Genomic DNA, 22,094 nt, shown 5'->3' on the forward strand with positions numbered 1-22,094 from the left:
AAAAAACATAAAGGAAACTTCAGTCTGTGTGTGTGTATAGACTGTGTATATGCACGTATATATGTGTATACGTATATATGTCTGTAATTACTGTAAATAAGAAAACAAAGCATAGAGTTGACATTTCTCATCTCTCGTTCCGGGTCTGTTGCTTTTCCTTCTTAGTTTTTGGCTATTTTTCTCCTTTTTCTCTGTTGACATTCACCTGTCATAACACACTGTAGCTCACCTCTGCCTCAAGCTAGCCCTTCTTTGAAATCTCTGCTTCTCCTGTTCCAGTTTTCCTTCCTTTGCCTAAACAGAGCATCAAGAAAGGAAGAAATCAATAGGAGAAATGATATGTTTTGATCAGCAGTTTTCTCTAAATTACATTTGTTAAAGTCTGGCCGTTTCATATTCTGTTTAATGTATTCCATCGAGGTCATTTTCAATCTTGAAGTTCCTTCCCATTTCTTTCATTTCAAAAGATGAGAGGTTAATGTCTTGCTTTTTAAAAATTAATAGCAACTCACTGGAACTATGATAAAGGCAAAACGGAGCTTTATTGTGAATGACGGACATGGGTCTCTTTTGGGGAAAAATGTATGGAAGAACTAAGGCAATGATGTATTTTTTTAATCCCCCCTATTTATAATGGATTATCATTGCATAAAATTTACATACGGCCAACAAAGTATGGCAAGAGAATGTATTGCTCAAACGCTCAGGTAACAACTTAACATCCAGTTAATTCAGTGGTAAACATCGGAGGAATCAGTTGCAAAGGGTTTTTGTGGCAGGGGAGGCCGTAGTGGAAATAACGTTGACTTAAGTATCAAGAGATCTGGTTTCTAACCTGGCATTTAATAAAATTGTGTGTCCTTGGGAAAGTTATTTCATTTCTCTGTGGGGAGTGAGGACAACACCTCCAGGCCCAGTTATCCATCACTGCAGAAAAAATCACCCGGAAGCTTCCATGCCAGCCTTCGGTTCTGAGTGAGTCTGCTGGTTCCGGGTGAGCCTCGAGCCTGCCCAGGTTCAAGGGGAGCAGAAACAGGTTCTACCTCTTTTACAAGAGCATTTCAAACAGGAGATACTTTTTCGGCCATTTTTAGAAAAGACATGCTTTCCACCTAAGCTACCATTTTTAATGCTTAATCGTTGCCTTGGAATAGGCATTGTTTATTATCCATTTTAAAAATAATCAGCACCTACTCAAATATTCTTTGTTTATAACTTCTTGTAGGCTTTCTTTTCTACATATATATTTAAATCATTTCTGTATTTTAAATTATTTGCCCACAGCTTTTTTTTTTAAAAAAAACATCTTTATTGGAGTATAATTGCTTTACAATGGTGGGTTAGTTTCTGCTTTATAACAAAGTGAATCAGTTATACATATACTTATATCCCCATATCTCTTCCCTCTTGCGTCTCCCTCCCTCCCACCCTCCCTATCCCGCCCCTCTAGGTGGTCACAAAGCACCGAGCTGATCTCCCTGTGCTATGCGGCTGCTTCCCACTAGCTAGCTATTTTACGTTTGGTAGTGTATATATGTCCATGCCACTGTCTCACTTTGTCCCAGCTTACCCTTCCCCCTCTCCGTATCCTCAAATCCGTTCTCTAGTAGGCCTGCCTCTTTATTCCCATCTTGCCCCTAGGTTTGCCCGCAGCTTTATTGAGACATAATTGACACATAACATTGGGTAAGTTTAAGGTGTATAGCGGGTTGATTTGGTACATTTACATATTGCAGAATGATTACCAGCATAGCATTAGCTAACACTTCCATCCCGTCACATAATTACCATTTCTTTTTTGTGTTGAAAACAGTTACCGTCTACTCGCTTAGAAATTTTCAATATATGCTACAATATTAACTATAATCACTGTGCTGTACATTAGATCCCCAGGACTTGTTACTCTTATAACTGGAAGTTTGTCTACATATATCTTTAATGTTTATTTGAAATCCATCTGAGACTGTATTACTAAGGATAGAGCTTTTAATATCTTAAGAGCTATAGGTTTGATAGATGTTACGCATATAAATGCAGTATCTTTGCTTTTCAGTTGGCCTGCACAATTCTCTAAGGATTGTTGTGATTGAATTAAGCCCTAGCTAGTATCTACGGGCCAAATCCATGAGGATTTCTCTGGAGGGAAATTGTTATATTTACTTGTTAGTGAGAAATATAAAATGATAAAAATTCCTTTTGGGCCTTAGAGAGAAGATATTGCAACCACAGAAAAAGATACCTGGCTGCTTGGCCTTTCACTGGAGTCCGAGTGAAGGACTGCCCTCTGAGGCAGCGTTGACATCTAAGGAAAGGTATCACATCCTGAACTTACCGCCAGAATGGGGGCGGTTTCAGTTGATTCTGTTGTCAAGGTTCGCCTCCTCTATTGTGTTTTGCAATTGATTTTTTTAACTTCATGCGGGCCTTTCTACTAACAGGCAAAATGCTTTCTGGCCTATGAAATGTCCGCCTGTCCTGATTCCTCTTCCTTGTAACTACCTCTCCCCGCCAGGCATTCACAGCACTCTGTGCTGAACTCGGACTGGACCTGGAAACCCAGACAACCCTTCCAAAGCCTTCCAAAGCCTTATCATCTTCCAGAACGCTTTACACACAGAAGATAAAAATGTAGTTCCGTATAACACCGCGAGAAAACTTTTGCAAAGGTAAGGCATTATTCTCATTGTAAAATAATTCACTTTAGTAGGGGGAAAACCTCACCTTGACACTTCTTGAGATAGCAAGTTAGCTGACTGCTGAGTTCAGACTGCTTTAAGAGCATCACCTTAGCACGTGACTCTCATGAAGATTTCCCCCTAATTAGATGAGAACTTAGCTCTCTCATTTGGATCTTCGCCGAGTCACCCTTTGTGTGGAGTTGCCAGCTCCCAGCAGGGCCCGTAAGGACGGCAGAGCTCGATTCTCTGACTCTATCCACCTCCCATCACCTCCAGCCTCCTTCACTTGGTGGCAGTCCATTGTCTCCGTCTCTGTCTTGAACATACCAGGTTTGTTTCCTCCTCAGACCCTTTGCACTTGCCATGGCCCTGCCCGAACTTGCTCTTCCTCCAGGCTTTGGTTAGTGACTCACTGTCATCATTCTGATTAGGATTGAATGCCACCCCTCCACGGGGCTTCCCTTAGCCCCTGTTAACGTCTGCTCCCCACCCACTCAGACTCCATCTGACTCCCTCTCAAGTCAAGCCATAACCCCAATGTCCTTTTTTTCACAGAACTTTCCCCTAAGTTCCTTATGTCTTATTTACACCCCGGCCATCCCTGGGGACACTTGCTTTCCTCGTGTAATCAGTAATTACTCTCAAGAGTGTTCTGGTTGAAATACGAAACTATAACATTACCATATTTATCACTTCTAGAAATGGGGTTTATTTATTTTTCCGTATCCTTCGTAGATGTCTCTTCACTAGAAAGTAGGCACAGGGACTTTGTGCCAGGTAATTATTTAGGCCCTGGGGAGGCAACAGTGAATACAGATTATGAGAACTCATTCAATATTTTTTGATGGAACCAGTTAAAGAAAACGAATGACAGGCTTTCATATAATGTGTTTGTGCACAGACACATAAACGAACTGAAGTGATGATTTTGTGTTCTTTTGTTTTTCTTTTAATTTTTATTTTATATTGGAGTCCAGTTGATTAACAACGTTGTGTTAATTTCAACTGTACAGCAAAGTGCTTCAGTTATACATGTATTTATTCTTTTTCAAATTCTTTTCCCATTTAGGTTATTACAAAGTATTTAGCAGAGCTCCCTGTGCTATACGGTAGGTCCTTGTTGGTTATCGTTTTTAAACATAGCCGTGTGTACATGTCAATCCCAAACTCCCAATCTAGCCTTCCCCCTCCCCCTCCCCCCACATCACCCCGGGTAACCATAAGTTTATTTTCTATGTCAGTGAGTCTGGTTTTTTTGTTGTTGTTAAATAAGTTCATTTTTATCTTATTTAAGTGAAGATTTTGGATCAAGTTTTATTTCATAGTTATGTGGATGTATGCGCCAAAGAATAATAAATAGGGCAAAACTCACATTCAGAGGAATGAGATTGCAAAGAAGTTGTCAAAAAGTTCAAATTGAAAAAGAAACTTGTTTGGAAAGGTTGCTTCTGCTACATTGCATGAAACTTCCTAAAGAGGTCAGCGACTCCTCCATTAGTACCTGGGGTCTTCTCTGTATCTTTGTCAATTTTTTTCTTTTCAACACTGGCCTTGGAATATGACAAGTTATTCTAGATAATTTAGGCAATATTCTTGCAAGTAGCCATAATGTGGGGGACCCAGATGTGGGGGACGAGTTTATCGATCTGTAGACAGAGCAACGATGCTGGGGTCGCTGCTCGCCTTCGCACACGGAGCCATGGATGAATTAAGAACAGATTTTCCTTTGAGAGGATAAACTGGGAGAAAAAAGCTGAGGTTGCGTTTCAACCTCCACTTGTCTCCTAGGCTTGAAAGCTTCGGGCAGTACACGGTCTGCATCACTTCATGTGGAAACATGGGCGGTAGCAAAGACCATTTATTTTCAGTGTGTGTAAAACCGATGAAATCAAAATTTACCCAGAGAACTATTTAAATTGGCGCTTATTTCTTTCTGACCGCAAGGGTGATTTATTCACATCCACACCCCAGACACGAACACAGCTTCAAATGGACACTTCAGCAGCTGGGATGTACTGAGTTGCAGGAGGTCCCACCTTACAAATCAGAATAGTTCAGAGAAGTGACAAAATCATATGCATGTTTAAAGGCAACCCAGAACTGGGAACCCCCACTGAACTGAATTCCAGTAAGAGACAAGCCCTTCCTAGCAGAGACCATGGGTACTTTCATCCCTGCCGCATTTTTCTTTACTCAGTGTATGTGGGATGTGGCACCCACCTGTCTTTTAAACGTCTGCCAACTACAGATTGGCCCTTGCCATCTGCCTCTATGAGGATTAAATCATGAACTGCTGCAGCGCTGACCTTCCACACCCGCTGAAAGGAGCTCAGGGTGGAGAGCAGGAAGGAGGCCCTCTGTGCTCTGGGAAAACCCGGCAGAACAGGCCTTCAGATAGTTGGATATTCTCAGGAGAAGATTTTATGAGCCCAATTCTTGCATCGCCTCGTATCCAGAAAAGCACTAAAATCATTAATGGAGACATCTCCTCGTGACGAGCAGCCACCTTCTGCCAAAATGCATGGGTTTTTTTTTTTTCATTTATTTTTTGCGGTACGTGGGCCTCTCACTGCTGTGGCCTCTCCCGGTGTGGAGCACAGGCTCCGGACACTCAGGCTCAGCGGCCATGGCTCACGGGCCCAGCCGCTCCGCGGCATGTGGGATCTTCCCGGACCAGGGCACGAACCCGTGTCCCCTGCATCGGCAGGCGGACTCTCAACCACTATGCCACCAGGGAGGCCCTCAAAATGCATGTTTGACTGCATGTTCCCCCTTCACTAAAATCACATCTATACTGACCTCCCCCTGCCTCTTGGGGACAGTTTCTCAGAGCTCTCTGAGAGGCTGTCTCCCAGGCTATAGTCCTCATTTTGCCCCAAATAAAACTTAACTCAGAACTCTCATGTTGTGCATCTTTTTAGGCAACTCTTCATCAGCCACGTGTGGGCTGAGAGGAAGGTTTGGAATTCTGAGGATTCCCAGGCTTGGAGTGAATCCACACCACATCCTTCTCACGGGACCTTCACTGGGTGCATGGTTAGCAGCACCAAGGCAGGTAAGCCCTCCCGATGTGCGCGGTACCTGGACCAAGTACGTGGCCGGGCCCTTCTGGAGGCTTGGGGATGTGCAGGATGGCCAAGGGAGCTTCCTAGGGCACAGGAGGCTCCTCCTGGATGCCAGGCAGCAAATCAAAGCCTGCTCCTCTTGTAGAAGAACGGAGAGAGCTCTCCAAAGGCTCAGGAAGTGGCTGCTCATGTGTAAAGTCTGGAGCCTTAATAATGATATTCGTGTACTGCTTTATTAAGCACTTTAACCTTTACGCTCTAATTCTCATAATAAACACATTACGTTTGTGATGTTATTCCCAAACTCTGGAGGATAACTGGCTTACTCTAGGCTTTAGAAAGTGAGTGTGCAGCAAAATCAGGACAGAGACCCAAGATTGTTGCCTCTTAGTTTATGCTTTTCCAAGAAACAATAGTTACTCTGCTGCTGCACTATCCTTACCTCAGAAAACTCCTGCTGTAGCAACGTTTGTTGTTGAGGTCTCTGAAATACCTGTTTTGTTCTGAACCTCTGAACTTTCTTGGCTCAAAATTGGAATGACAGCCTTTAACACATGATTATCATTTTATAGCAATGTATGCATTTAGAATTCTGAGTTATGATTCACCCAGTTATCTGAATTAAAATATTTTCCTTGCCTTCACTGTTGGGCTTTGAAGTACCACCGTAAACCCACCTACCCCTTTCCCCAGAGTCTGGGGTAGGCGCTTCAATATGCCCCCATAGCACCATAAGATCCCCCACCATAATGCCCATCACAAGATACTGGACCTTCCAGTTTATGCGTCTGCTTCTACCCAGCGGTGAGCTCAGGGATTTTCTGCTTGGAGGAGAAATTATTTCGTATTCATCTTTTATCCCAGGGCTTATTACAGTGGCATTCAAGGGTCAGTCAATAAATACTACTGAATGACTAAACAAACAGGGTAAATAAATGCCTTAGGAGAATCGGTCACCCCCCGGTCTACCATATCTCACCACAACTACATTGATACATTGATTAATAACTTGTCTGGAAAGAAGCTCCTTTATGATGGTGTGGATGATAGTAAAAGTAATATTTTCATTGTGTTATTAAGTGCAGCGTTGTTCAACCTGTCTGCTTATCTGCCAACGTACGGTCCGGGGCAGAGATCACGTCAGCTTTGCTGTCGTAGCTACAGCAGTTTGGTAGTGGCTTACTTTCCTGGGTGAATAAATACCTTTTTATGACGATTATATAATACATGTACAGTTCTGTAAACATTATATATATTAGTCATGCTTTACATGTATAAATTTAAACTTATCCATCTTTTTCTTCATTGATTGTGATTTTTGTCACTTGTTTAATAATTGCTTCTTTTCCCCAAGGCACTGTCTTTATTTTTTGGTAAGATTTGGGGGTCTGATTTTTATATATTGATAGTTAATTCATTAAAATTGTTTTCTTTTTGTGGTGTGAGGTAGGTATCGGATTTTTTTAATGTATGCGTAAACAATTTTCCCAGCTCTATTTATTGAATAGCTTAGCTTTTCTTCTCTGATTTGCAATGTCATTTATCAATGTTCTATAATTAATAGGCATTCTTTTCTATTATATATGTTGGCATTGATATCATAGTGTTTTCATTACTACAGTTTTGTAAGTCTTGATAACTAGTAAGAAATGTTTTGTTCCTTTTCTTCTCTCGTCTTGATCTTTCTTCTTAGAGGTTTTTAAAAAGCAAATTTTTCTTTTGTTGAAGCTCATTTGCTTTTTTCTTTTTCCATTTTATTGATTTCCTACCTATTATGTCTGCCCTATTTTTAAAAGCTTATTCTAAGCTTTTAAGTTCTTCAGACATTTACTTTTAATCTTTTTCTTTTATTAATGCACATATTTCCCTTTTTCTTGGTCCTACTATAGATGACTATGATGTAGTACACTTTTTGGTATTCAATTCTAAATATGTCTTAGTTTCCTACGTGAATAACTTATTATCTTGAGTAATTTGAGTCCATTTAAGTCTGTGCTTGTTGCTGATTTCTAATTACTTGGAGTTTTGCTCTGAGAATCTGATCTGAATGTGTATCACTCACACTCTAGCAGGAAGCAGATGCCGTACTCAAGTGGGTAATTGAGGAAGGTTTAATGAAGAGGCTGCTCATAAATATGTAAGCAGGGTTACAGGAAACCAAGAGCGATGGTTGAAATGCTCTAAACTAGCAAGATGGAGGAGCCATTACTACCCTCAGGACTGAAGGTTAAGGAGAGGAAAAGTTGACCAGAACCCAGAGATAGTAGCTGTTGTTGTAGCAGAGGGTTTCCTGACAGGGGCTGTGGTCTTGGTAGAGAAACTTACTTCAACATATAACGACCCATCACAGAGGAAACCAGGAAGTAAGTACCCTGATCTCACTCTGTTCTCCAGTCCAGTCTCCACCAATGCTTCCCATTTATGCGAAACAACCAGAAGCCAGATGGCAAAGGGAACCATGGACGAAGTCCAGCCAGTTCAGCCTCCCAGGGTAGAGGCAGATGGAAGAAAGGCAGAGGGTGGGTTTGGATGGTATAATGAAAGTGTCCAGTACTGTTCATTCTTTCTGTCCCCTCCAAAGCTTCACTCACCTGTTTGGCATTCAAGTAAAATAAATGTGTTCTCAATGCCGGGGACAACAAAGTTCCATGAGCTGCCGTATAGATTGAGTGATGTCAATACCTGAAAGATAAAATGTTAGCCACCCCGAGCTGCCCACCATCAACTGAATGTTTTTTCCTGATATTCCAAATCATAAGGTTGGATATTAACAGTAATATTAAATTATCCCTTGGAAATGGTATATATCAGAACAGGCACAAGTTAATCGCACAGGTAGCTGGGTCATTTACTCACCTGGAAACTGTGCCTATTTCTGCGTCTACTGCTTTGCCCTCAACACACACCTGTGGCCTCATGAGGGTTCCCTATGAAAAGTTAACAAAAAGGGTAGGTCTGGTTTGCAGATGGATTTGCATAATACACACATAGATAACCAAATGTATTACAGCTCCACACAGGGATGGTGGATTTGGAAAAAAAACAGTGATGATGGGCAATCACTTGGGGGTCAAGCACTAAGTTTCCACCAGGGTCAATAGGAGGCCAGGAACTGCTTACCAACTTGAGGCTAGTTACTGGCAGAAGACGGCATGGCTTCATTCCCAAACCCAAGGGACCATGCAGTGATTCTTTCTTTGGGATTTTTCAGTTGCTGTTAAAATATATTATCTGCTTCACACACAGGAAATACCGTAGCATATCTTGACACACAGCATAAGTGACAAGACAGCTTGAACTACTTCCTGGACATGATACGGAAGTCTAAGCAGTAGACCTTCTTGTTCTTTACTCTTTCCACCCGCTCCCCCCTGCAAACTGGCCATCTTAAGCGTTACCCAATAATCATGTTGCAAGATCATGCTTACATATCCTATATGTAGCCTTCAGAAAGCAAAAAGTCCATCAACAGTTATGTCTATTTCTTTGAAATGGGTGCTACAAAGTGTCACAGTATATTTTCACTTTAGAGTGAAAGTGAAAGAGTTTAGGTCTCCAAACTCTTGTGGGGCTTATCGCTTACCCTCTCACCCTTGCTACTTCCTCTCATCAGCTCCAGTGAGCAAAACGTCATCAACGTGATGTGGTACCTGATGTGATGTTAAGACATTCAATTCCCTCTGGTCTGTCTTAGGACCAAAGCAGGAGAGATGGATGATGTAGGAGTGCTGATGCTCCTGCCACAAGAGATTGAGTTGTTTCTGATCATCTTTACTGACAGAAATGGGGAAAATTACCAATATATGCCAGGTCAACAGCCCTATACTCGGTGGTAGAGCAATGTTGATTTGCTTCGGTAAAGATACCACATGTGGAACTACAGTTATGATGGACATGAGCCCCTGATTAAGTGTGCGATAACCCACAGTCCTCCTCCAAGACTCATCTGGGTTTTGCACCATTCAAACGGGTAAGGCAGAGGGACTTCCCTGGTGGTCCAGTGGTTAAGACTCCGCCTTCCAATGCATGGGGTGCAGGTTCAATCCCTGCTTGGGGAGCTACGATCCCACAAGCCTTAGAGCCAAAAAAAAAAACCCCATAAAACAGAAGCAATATTGTAACAAATAAAGACTCCTGTTTTCCTCCTGTTTGTACAATGTTTTTTAAAAAATCCCTGTGACAGAGTTCTCCTGGTGTGAACCGCATGGGTTATGGCTTCAATAGCAACCAGAAGCGACAGCTCCTAGGTCCTCATTGGGAGAAGCTTCCTACGTGGGGGAAAGAGGGCTGGAAGGCATGAACCCTGAGTGGGAGGAGGGCGCTGCAGCATCACCGGTGCAGGTGAGGGTCATGGCAAGGATGCTGGCCGCCAGAGCCACACTCGGTCTCAGTTATGCTCACCTTTTTGCTGAAGAACAGGGGGAAGCCTGTCCCCTTTCCCTCTCCGAATCGATCCAGAGAAGGTGGCCCTGGCCGGCTTGCCACTCTGTAGAGCCTCGAGTTGGCCACCAGGAGGCAGTGCTGTCTCTTCTCAGACGCAAGGGTAGAAGGTCCCGCCTGGATCGGAGGTGAGTTCTCGGGTGACCTGTGGGAGGTGTGAAGACAGAGAAAGGTGGAGACAAAGAGGGCTTTTCTCTCCCACTCCGATGTAGGGAGGAACCTGTCGCCACCCTGGGGTGTTCTGATCGCAAGCATTTAAGCGGAGCCTAGAGGATCCCCACCCCCACCCCGGTGAGGCAGGTGGGGATTGAAGTTTCCCTCCAGAAGGTATTTGCCTGGTTCACCAGAAAACACCTGACGTTCAATGCTTTAGTCCAATGAGTTCCCTGAAGGCAGGGCTACTGCCTCTTCTCTCTCCTAGCATCCGGCGTGTGCTTAACTGACAAGTCGTCCAGTGAGTGATTTAATACATAAAGCATCTGACCTTTGCTAAGACGCTGCTTTCGGAGGCAAGCACCAGGTTTCCACGTCGGCCCTCCTACCGGTCTGTCGCTGAGAAATAACTTCTGTCTGAGCCTCCACTCCCCGTGTGTAACTCACTCGCAGATGTAAAGTTGAACTCTGCTGAAGGCAGGGACACAGTTACGGATGCATGTTTTTGAAAGGAAAAAATGGTTGTGAATGTGAAATCCACGTTTCTTCCTTGACTGTTTTAGATCTTATAGGGTAGAGTAAATTTCTTATGTGAAGGCACCTAGAGATTTGCCTCATGGCCCTCAAGGCATGATTACCAGGGGGTAAGGGGGAGACGGATACATTGGGAGATTGGGATTGACATATACACACTACTGTGTATAAAATAGGTAACTAATAAGAACCTATTGTATAACACAGGGAACTCTACTCAATACTCTGTAACGGCCTATATGGGAAAAGAATCTTAAAAAAGAGTGGAGGGGGCTTCCCTGGTGGCGCAGTGGTTGAGAGTCTGCCTGCCGATGCAGGGGACACGGGTTCGTGCCCCGGTCCGGGAAGATGCCACATGCCGCGGAGCGGCTGGGCCCGTGAGCCATGGCCGCTGAGCCTGCGCGTCCGGAGCCTGTGCTCCACAGCGGGAGAGGCCACAACAGTGAGAGGCCCGCGTACCACAAAAAAAAAAAAAAAGAGTGGAGGTATGTATAACAGATTCACTTTGCTGTACACCTGAAATTAACACAACATTGTAAATCAACAATACTCCAATAAAAATTAAAAATAATAGTAACACATTGTCTGAGCTGAGAGTGCAAAATGGGTGCAGAGCCCGTCCACTCGATTTACAACCTGGACAGCGGCCTGCATCGTGGACGAGGAGGCTTGTCTGTGGACGCTTCAGGGATGTGGCCTGGTTAGTTTCACGTTGACCCTCCCCAGTTATCCCTGACCACCCCCGTCAGGGGGCGCTAGATAGTAAGGTTCTCGGGAGTAAGAACTATGCTTGGGGTGGGATAGGGAGGGTGGGAGGGAGGGAGACGCAAGAGGGAAGACATATGGGAACATATGTATATGTATAACTGATTCACTTTGTTATAAAGCAGAAACTAACACACCATTGTAAAGCAATTATACCCCAATAAAGATGTTAAAAAAAAAAAAACTATGCTTCATTCATCCAGTAACTCGTTCAATATCCCCTACACACTCCTCGTCCACTTGCCTTCTTGGGTCCTTCAGACTGTGTCCTCTGGGTGTGTGTGTCCCCATGGCAACCTCTCCATACTCAATAAAAGCCATAGGTTTGCACCAGCAAACACGAACCTTAGGTCTGCATGTTTCCTTCACCTCAGCTACACCTTTTCTTACATTACCCAGGATCAGCCACTATCCAACGCGTCATCCCAGCCAAGCCAGAAACACCCTCAAATACAGCTGGTCCTTTTCCACTCCACTCCACTTCCTATTCCGTCGTCCATTCCATCACCTTCATGATGTCATATCTTCACGTTTTGGCGTCGCCAATGTTGGAATAGCTTGTCACTTACCATCTTACCACCCTCTTTCCTTCCTGTCCAGCTCCTTCAACATTCTGTGAGCTCAGCCACGGCAGGGAGGGTCTTGCATTCCCAGTATCTTCCGCTGGTGTTGGCCATATGGAGTCCTGAAATCAGCGTTTGGGAAATGATCAGATAAAAGAATGGCCCGTACGTTCTGAGTCGTGAAAACCCTCTCAGTCAGGGATGTTTACTGCTTTGCTGGGAGATGCATGCAAATTCCTACTTTAGGGAAAGTTGGGATTTTCATAGGCATATTGAATCATCTCTTAAATGATAGAAAATTTTAATATATATAACCTCAGCCTGGTGATGCAGGCAGAGCAAATATTGCTTTTCTGAGGTTTAAGTTGTAAGAGGAAGAAATGGGGCCTCAGAGGTGTAAAGTGATTGCCAAGGTCATGACTGTGTCTGGCAAGAAATAGGATCTCCCCGCCCTGACCGCAGTGCCCTTTCTTCATTGTATCTCCTCCCTCATGACCTGTGGAGTGAATGATGGATGGGTATCTGCTCATGGATGCTTACAATGGATATCTCTGACCTCTCCAGTAATTGATGGGGCAGAATCCTTTGAGTTCAGGCTTAAGGAAGACAGACACTAACTGGGGTAAAATTAAGTGGTTTAAAATGCTTTTGAGATACTTCACCTGAAGACGTGCTACTGACAGGTAAATAAAATGAATATGGAGAAACCTCTTCCCTGCCAATGAATAACACAAAGCTTTCAGACAAGTAGGTAAATTCAAGGAGATTGTCTTTCTTAGCTACGCTTAAAAAGTTCAGTACATGAATAATTGAACAACTTCCTGGCACACTCAATATTTATTTGTAAGCCTGCCCCGGGCAGAAAAAGAGAAAAAGCATTTTGAAAACAAGTTTTGCATTAGCTAGGAGTTTATTTGTTTGCCAGAAGATTCCCTAATTACATTTGCAAAGCAACATATTGTTGTGTCTTGTTATTTTCTCGTTGACCTATTGATGTGAAATATATGAGACAAATTAGAAGGGAGATGGGTAAAAATCTGAACCACATGTGTACGTGTGCGCTTTAGGAGACCAGAATAGAACTTGCAGAAATTTGCACATGGATTACGATCCTTATTACAGTCCTACAATCCTATGGAATAAGAATTGCTTTTGCACTTGCCTTTTCTCTCCAGTTAAGCCAGTGGCCAGTCCAGGAGGGCCACAGAGCTTCACCAGAAGCGGATGCTCAAAAACTGCTGAATAAATGTTTTGCTGGTTTGCAAACTGGTCCCCATATATGGAGGGCAAAGAGAGAGCGAAGAAAGAGGCAGACACTCCAGATTGGCAGGTGGCAGTTTTAATAAGCAAGGGGACTTACCTATGAGGCTTGTCTTGGGGGCCACAGATGATTAGATGTCCACACTAGGTGGTCTCAGCACCAGCTCGCTCTCTCAAGGCTGCGTCCTTGGAAGGGCTCTCGCTGTGGAATGGTGGGCAGATGCACCTTCAAATGTGGGGATGGGATGAGGAACCTCCACTGCCTGGGTCCGCCTTGAGGGTCAGCTGGTGGTCACGTCCTCTCGATGACCTCCTCCAACATGTTTCCTATTCCAAAACGTTCGCAATGTCTTCTTTATGAAATCTAAGTTATGAGCGTGTAAACAAGCAGAGGGTCTTCCATCGTCCTCCGTCTAGTGGGGGTAGGACGTCCCATCCAGAGAAAGCCTGACTGCCTGATTCTGTTGGTTCTTCACGTGCTTATTGGGTCTAATGAGGAGGAGAGGCTGCTGGTGACATGGACCCAAAGATGGGATGCTGGGGAGTCAGCACCAGGGGTCTGGGAAATGGACGCTGCATCTAATCTACCGTAACGCATATTACAGACAATGTGTCTCCTTTAGACCTGAGGGCTCACTAATCATGCATTCACTGCTTCACTCACTGAATGAATAGATTTTGAACACCTTCTATGTGCTGGACGCTGTTCTTGGTGTGGATAACAGCAGGGAGTGAAAGAGACAGCCATCTCTGCCCTGGGGGCGCTCACATTCTATGGGGGAAGACGGCCAATAAAACAACACAGGGATGTGTGATCTAGTGTGATTGGAGACTCCGTAGAGATTCACCGTGAGATGCAGCTCACATCCCGTTGACTGAATATTTGTGATCCAGGATCAGGCAGTCACCTCTCTGGGGCAGGAAGTGAACGTCAGCCTCCCAGGACTGTACTCCTCCCAGGGGAAACCATCAAGATTGCTGCACTTATTCAAACATTGGTTAGAAAAAATTAACCTGTTTCATTTAAATAGCTTTAACCAAATGCAAATTAGTTTTTCCTCATGGGAGGGTGTTAAAATACAGGTCTCCTGCTAATTCAGGGCTTTGCCAAGTAAACTACAGCACCGAGGTTCAGATCTGAGAAAACTGTTGGTTATACTCTATTGGCCATCACAGACTCCTCTCTTCCTCTCATTTCCTCTCTCTCTCTCTCTCTCTCTCTCTCTCTCTCTCTCTCTCTCTCTCTCTCTCCCCCCCCCCTCACCTTGCATATTTGATGTTGTCTTGTAGGTTTCCATTGAAAAAATCAATGCTTGGCTCTGATTATGTTCTTGGTACAGGTGTGAACTCCGATTAGGTAACTGCTGCTGCATTTGACTTTTTCCTTTGATCTGAATTGAGGTGATAAGTGTGGCAGACAGAATAGGAGGGAGATTAGCAGCCTTTCCTACCAATATACTTTCTAAAAAAATAAAATATTCATGCTGGTTATTCTTCATCCCTGCCTTCCCCCCCCCCTTCTTCTTCTTCCTTCTTGGTCTTCTCCGCATGCCTGTTGGGGATGTATTTGTTTGCCCTGAGGCTGTACCCCCTGCTTCAGCCAGAGGCGCAGCTGGGGAGAGGGCGGGGATTTACGCCCACTTTTGGCTTCTGTCCCAGTAGCAGCTCATCTCTCAGAGAAGCTCAGCTCTGCTGGGCGCCTGCACCCCACCCCCTCCGCCTCCCACACAGCTCAAGCCCTCACCAGGGTGCTCTGTTTCTTCTTCTTGACCCTTGGGGTCTGCGAATGCCAACCCCTCCCCAGGACTGCTACTTCTGGGTGCGCCGACCTTCTCAGATGATGTGCTCAACCCCGCAGCCCCTCGTAAGTCCCTATAGGCAGCTCTCTCCAGAATCCCATAGGAACATGCCTTCTCTTTCCAGGTGGGCCCCTGACTGATATTGTAATCTATTTAAGTAACTAAGCATCGAATATAAAACATTACTGTTTTGAGAAAAAAAAATAATTATTTAAAGGGAGACAAAAGCACAAAGGTATGATTTAGGTATCCCGTTTTTCCTTAATCACCTGAAGTTATTGCCTAACTAACCCTGTTTTTCTTCCAGCTTCAAGGGGTCACTTCTTTAAAATCACTCTCAATTTCTGATTTTAGATCAGAAACCCTCCCCCCTCAAAGGATACATTTGACTCTGGAGCATCTCAGCTTCAGAGACAGTTGAAATCTTACATTCTTTTCCGTTCTGGCTGAGAGTTAAAACTGAGTTCTCTGTTTCCCGTAACTGCAGGAAAGGAGTCCGCTGAGGACACAAACACGCAAGCAAAAACCTGTAATAGAAAGTGGAAAGTGTGCCCTTCACCTGGGGAAACTTGGCGAAGAAGTTGGCAACTGTGGTGGGACCTACAGGATGAGTGGGCACGAGTGTGTCATCTGCTGGTAATGACCTTCACCCTCTGTATCTGGAGAAGAGGCACCAGCAGCTGGAGTATCTGGGGAGCCTTGAGTCATGGTGAAACGGATCAGGGGTGGGAGGGGGTGAGGGCAGCCCCAGGAAAGCTGAGGTCACCCCTGTTGCCTGAACTCCCAGCCTGCTATTAAGACAATTTCCAGAGGCTTTATTTCCCTTGTCAAGAACGCCCTTTACTCCCTCTTCCACTTACTGAATGGAGCAGAAAATGTCCTCTACCTACCCATGGAAAGCCTGTTATTAGGAAAGAGTGATTATTTTCACTTCTCTGATTAAAAAAAGCATGAAGGTACAATTTAGGTATCTACTATTCTAAATCTACAATTCAGAAAAGAGAAGCCTTGACATTTTCTTGTTTTAATTCTTTGCTTTTTAAAATGTAGAGTTTGGGTTACTCCTGCGATTTAAACGATTATCCCACTAACTCTGACATGTTGCCTCTTTCAGCCTGAGCTCCTACTTGAATTCCAAAGTTAAGTTCCAATGCACCTGTTTGATTGTAGAGGGTGAGGAGAGAATTTATGAATATTTGAAAGCTTGAACTTGAGGTCACGGCACACTCTTCCTCTCCTCCAGCCTCACCTTTTGGTCTCGTTTCCCCCTTCCTGTCCCTGCTTTCTTCCCTTCCCTTCCGTTTCTCTCCCATAGAGACTCGCTCTTCTTCACACCTCATCCCCACCTGGGGCGTGGGTCCCACTGGCCCCATGAAGGGAAATCATTTCAGCCCTCCTGTGCGAGCCCCCCAGAGGGGTCTGCATGGCTTCCTAGTGGCTCTGGAGATGGGAAAGTTTGCCGTGAAGGAGAAGAGACCAGGTGACATAGCTGAGCGCTGAGTGAAAGGTTGAGAGAGATTCCAAGTGGACTTTGAGCTGTTAAACCTCAGGGTGGAAGTGGGGGTCAGAAGGAGGGTCGTAAGAAGGATGAGGGCAGGAAGGCCGTGTTACCAAACCAAACTTAGGTCCACTCACCCGTGCGTAGTAAAGCCAGTCTACTGTCACCAGGTTGTGGTGAAGAGAAGTTCAGCGTTTATTGCCAGTGCCAAGAAAGAAGAATGGGCAGCTCATCTGCAAAAGACCTGAAGTGCCTGATGACTTTCAGAGAAGGGGTTTTTAAGGCAGTGGGACGGAGGGGTCTGCAGGGTGCGTTCTCAGCTCATGCACAATTCCTTGATTGGTTGGCATCAAGGTGAAGTTCAAGCATTATCTGGTCCAGGACCAGATGGTTTCACATGTAAATTCTATCAAACATTTAGAGAAGAGCTAACACTTATCCTTCTCAAACTCTTCCAAAAAATTGCAGAGGGAGAAACATTCCCAAATTCATTCTATGAAGCCACCATCACCCTGATACCAAAACCAGAAAAAGATATCACAAAAAAAGAAAATTATAGACCCATATCACTGATGAACATAGATGCAAACATACTGAACAAAATACTAGCAAATAGAATCCAACAGCACATTAAAAGTTTCAAGTGGGACTTATCCCAGGGATGCAAGTATTCTTCAATATATGCAAATCAATCAATGTGATACACCACATTAAAAAATTAAGGAATAAACACCATATGATCGTCTCAATAGATGCAGAAAAAGCTTTTGAAAAAATTCAACACCATTTATGATAAAAACTCTCCAGAAAATGGGCACAGACGGAACCTACCTCAACATAATAAAGACCATATATGACAAACAAACAGCAAGAATCACAGTCAATGGTGAAAAACTGAAACCATTTCCACTAAGATCAGGAACAAGACAAGGAAGTCCACTCTCACCACTCTTATTCAACATAGTTTTGGAAGTCCTGATAGCCACAGCAATCAGAGAAGAAAACAGAAATAAATGGAATAAAAATTGGAAAAGAAGGGCTTCCCTGGTGGCACAATGGTTGAGAGTCCGCCTGCCGATGCAGGGGACGTGGGTTCGTGCCCCGGTCCGGGAAGATCCCACATGCCGCGGAGCGGCTGGGCCCATGAGCCATGGCCGCTGGGCCTGCGCGTCCAGAGCCTGTGCTCCACAACAGGAGAGGCCACAACAGTGAGAGGCCCGTGTACTGCCAAAAAAAAAAAACCAAAAAACAAAAACAAAAACAAAATTGGAAAAGAAAAAGTTTGCAGATGACATGATACTATACATAGAAAATCCTCAAGATGCCACCAGAAAACTACTAGAACTAATCAATGAATCTGGTAAGGTTGTAGGATACAAAGTTAATGCACAGAAATCTCTGTCATTCCTACACACCAACAGTGAAAAATCAGAGAAATTAAGGAAACACTCCCATTTACCACTGCAACAAAAAGAATAAAATACCTAGGAATAAACCTGCCTAAGGAGGTGAAAGACTTGTACTCAGAAAACTGTAAAACACTAATGAAAGAAATCAAAGATGACATAAACAGATGGAGAACTATACCATGTTCTTGCATTGGAAGAATCAATATTGTGAAAATGACTCTACTACCCAAAGCAATCTACAGATTCAATGCAATCCCTGTCAAATTACCAACGTCATTCTTCCCAGAATTAGAACAAAAAATTTTACAGTTCGTATGGAAACACAAAAGACCCTGAATAACTAAAGCGATCTTGAGAAAGAAAAACGGAGTGGAGGAATCAGGCTCCCTGACTTCAAGCTATACCACAAAGCTACAGTAATCAAGACAGTATGGTACTGGTACAAAAACAGAAATATAGCTCAATGGTAGAGGATACAATGCCCAGAGATAAATCCACGCACATGTGGGCACCTAATTTATGACAAAGGAGGCAAGAACATACAATGGAGAAAAGACAGTCTCTTCAGTAAGTGGTGCTGGGAAAACTGGACAGCTACATGTAAAAGAATGAAATTAGAACACTCCCTAACATCGTACACAAAAATAAACTCCAAATCGATTAAAGACTTAAATGTAAGACCAGACACTATAAAACTCTTAGAGGAAAACATAGGAAAAACACTCTTTGAAAAACCACAGCAAGATCTTTTATGACCCACCTGCTAGAGTAACAGAAATAAAAACAAAAATAAAGAAATGGGACTTAATTAAACTTAAAAGCTTTCGCACAGCAAAGGAAACTATAAATAAGACAAAAAGGCAACCCTCAGAATGGGAGAAAATATTTGCAAATGAAACAACAGACAAAGGATTAAACTCCAAAATATACAAACAGCTCATGGAGCTCAATATCAAAAAAACAAACAATCCACTTAAAAAATGGGCAGAAGACCAAATAGACATTTCTCCAAAGAGGACATACAGATGGCCAAGAGGCACATGAAAAGCTGCTCAACATCACTGATTATTACAGAAATGCAAATCAAAACTACAATGAGGTATCACCTCACACCAGTCAGGATGGGCATCATCAGAAAATCTACAAACAACAAATGCTGGAGAGGGTGTGGAGAAAAGGGAACCCTCTTGCACTGTTGGTGGGAATGTAAACTCATACAGCCACTATGGAGAACAGTATGGAGGTTCCTTAAAACACTAAAGATAGAATTACCATATGAACCAGCAATCACACTACTGGGCATTTACCCAGAGAAAACCATAATTCAAAAGGTCACATGCACCCCGATGTTCATTGGAGCACTATTTACAATAGCCAGATCATGGAAGCAACCTAAATGCCCATCGACAGATGAATGGATAAAGAAGATGTGGTACATATATACAATGGAATATTACTCGTCCATAAAAAGGAACAAAATTGTAGAGACGTGGATGGACCTAGAGAGTGTCATACAGAATGAAGTAAGTCAGAAAGAGTAAAACAAATATCGTATATTTGTTTTACAAATATCGCACATATGTGGAATCTAGAAAAATAGTACAGATGAACCTATTTGCAGGGCAAGAATAGAGATGCAGACGTAGAGAATGGACATGTGGACACAGTGGGGGAAGGGGAGGGTGGGATGAACTGGGAGGTTAGGATTGACATATACACACTACTTTGTGTAATATAGTTAGTTAGTGGGAACCTGCTGTAGAGCAGAGGAAGCTCAGCTCAGTGCTCTGTAATGACCTAGATTGGTGGCCTGGGGGGTGGGGTGGGAGGGAGGTCCAAGAGGGAGGATATATATGTATACATAGAGCTGATTCACTTCATTGTACAGCAGAAACTAACACAACATTGTAAAGCAATTATACTTCAATAAAACAAACAAAAATCTGGTAGCAATGAGAATTCACTTAATGTTTCTTCCTCTAAAACACCTTTAGCTTCTATTTAAAAGAACATTTTTATTTGGATATAATTTTAAACTCACACAGAAGTTGTAAATTTAATACAGAGAGTTCCATATACCGTTTACCCAGCTTTCCCTGATGACAACATCTTACATTATATTATATAACAGGTTTAGCAAAGCCAGAAAACTGACATTACAAAAATACTATTAACTGGTTTTGACACACACTCATTTTGGGGGGCACACAATTCTACGAAATTTTATCACATTTGTAGCCCTAGGGTCTCCACCACCTCATTCAGGGGTCTCTTTAGTTTCCCTTCTTGTGCTGTGAACTGGAAACTGCTTCAGGTTGTAATCCAGGATACTTGTCAGGCTCATCTTATTTTTTTCCTTCTTTCAGGAATCATACTCCTGTGCTGTCAGTGTCCTATGGCTGAAAATTACTATTTCATATATATTTGCCCAGTTTTCTAGTTAATTTTAGTGGGGAGATAAATTAGGTACCATTTATGCACATGGATGGAAGTGTGAGTATACATGCTGGGAAAATTTAATTGCTCATTTCACTTTCTCAGGCAAAAGTAGTGGAGTTGACAAGTCATCACATTGGTGACGAGCTGCCTCTTGAGTGGGGAGAGCCCCAGGCTGAACTTTGAATTTCCTCTTCTTCACAGGAGCCCATGTTTATGTGACTATTACCGTCTTCAAAGGCTTGCTGTGGTCGCCTGATTTTCTGTGTCAGTTTTCCCTCAAATTAGAATCAACTGATTATCCTTCACCAGTCATCTCCCATTTTTTGTTCAACTTCCCTTGCTTTCTGCCGGCTCTCTGTTAATGCTACTTTTGGATCAAACTCTTACATTCAGAACTGTCAGTTTTAACACAATCCCAGACTTGGCAACTTTGTTATGCCAACTTTTTCTACCGAATACCGTTGTGTCACCAGGCATTTACAGAAATCAAAGCCTTAGAGAATGTCAGAATTGATGAGGTTAAGTGTTATGAATGACAGTCATTTGGTTTTGTAGCTAACAGAGTAAGCATTAAAGGTTATTAACTACACAAAAATGTTTCCTGAAGGATAGTTAATGTCAAGGCAAACTACCCTCTGTGGTGAGATTGTCAGGCTCGAGGGAGGGTCAGAGAGGGAAGGGGAGCCATCACGCTTCCCTCATGTTTAGCTAAAGTTGCCAATGAACAGAATGAACAAAATTATAGAAATATATTTATTGCTTTTAGGTCTCAGTCTCTGCAGTTCTGAGAAACTCGTTTTTCCTTCCTGTCTACCTACCCATCACTTGATGATAACTCAGGACGTATCCAGGATACACCGCCATAGTGAATATCAAAGTCATTTGAAAAGCATGTTGGAATAAAAAGTTCTTACGGTAAAAGAAGGTAGTTATAAACACCAGCTAAAACCGTGTGACCAAAATACCTTCCCAGGAGCACCTAGACTGGTGTCTCATTGCGTGATGGGACTGCAGCTAAGCCAACACCAATAGACCATCACTGTCCAGTGCACCCCTTTGTGAACTTGGTACCATACCAAATTCCTTAAACCATACTTAATTTCTAACTAAAGACAATAACAAAGTCATACTTCGACCCTACACGACACAACTATTCTGTGTACAACAAAATCAGGCCAACCCTTCCCCCAGAAGGGGATGCAGAGTCAGTCCTTGAGTGAAGCCCACTCTTATTCCTCGACATCCTGCAGCATAAACACTATGCTGTAACGTTCACTACTATTAATACATTTTGTGTGAGGTGATAAGGGGACAGTAGAAGAAAGCAAAGAAAATATTTGGGTAATGTATATGCAAACAGAACAAAATAATGAAGTTCTTACAACTATTACAGGCCTTGTATCTGCAACAGTTTCCATGGTTGTAGCTGGTATTTATAACTAATTCTTCTACTACCCGTTCCACATTCCCTTTGCCTTCAGCGAGCACTTC

General features: G+C 43.2%; 1 long non-coding RNA gene across 3 annotated transcripts in view; it reads left to right on the forward strand.

Moving 5' to 3' along the window:
* LOC132431322 (uncharacterized) overlaps positions 1-11,287 on the forward strand; it is a 30,960-nt gene extending 19,673 nt beyond the window's left edge. For 2 of the 3 annotated variants that reach the window (XR_011246626.1, XR_011246627.1), the window contains 5 exons: positions 2,208-2,312; positions 2,513-2,666; positions 3,748-3,787; positions 5,600-5,733; positions 9,357-11,287. This is a non-coding gene — a long non-coding RNA (uncharacterized lncRNA). The remainder of the gene's footprint in view (positions 1-2,207; positions 2,313-2,512; positions 2,667-3,747; positions 3,788-5,599; positions 5,734-9,356) is intronic. The other variant, XR_009520704.2, reaches the window with a different exon arrangement.
* Positions 11,288-22,094: the final 10,807 nt, after the last annotated feature.

Source organism: Delphinus delphis, chromosome 9 (assembly GCF_949987515.2).
Source record: "Delphinus delphis chromosome 9, mDelDel1.2, whole genome shotgun sequence".
In the NCBI taxonomy this organism is placed as follows: Eukaryota; Metazoa; Chordata; class Mammalia; order Artiodactyla; family Delphinidae; genus Delphinus; species Delphinus delphis.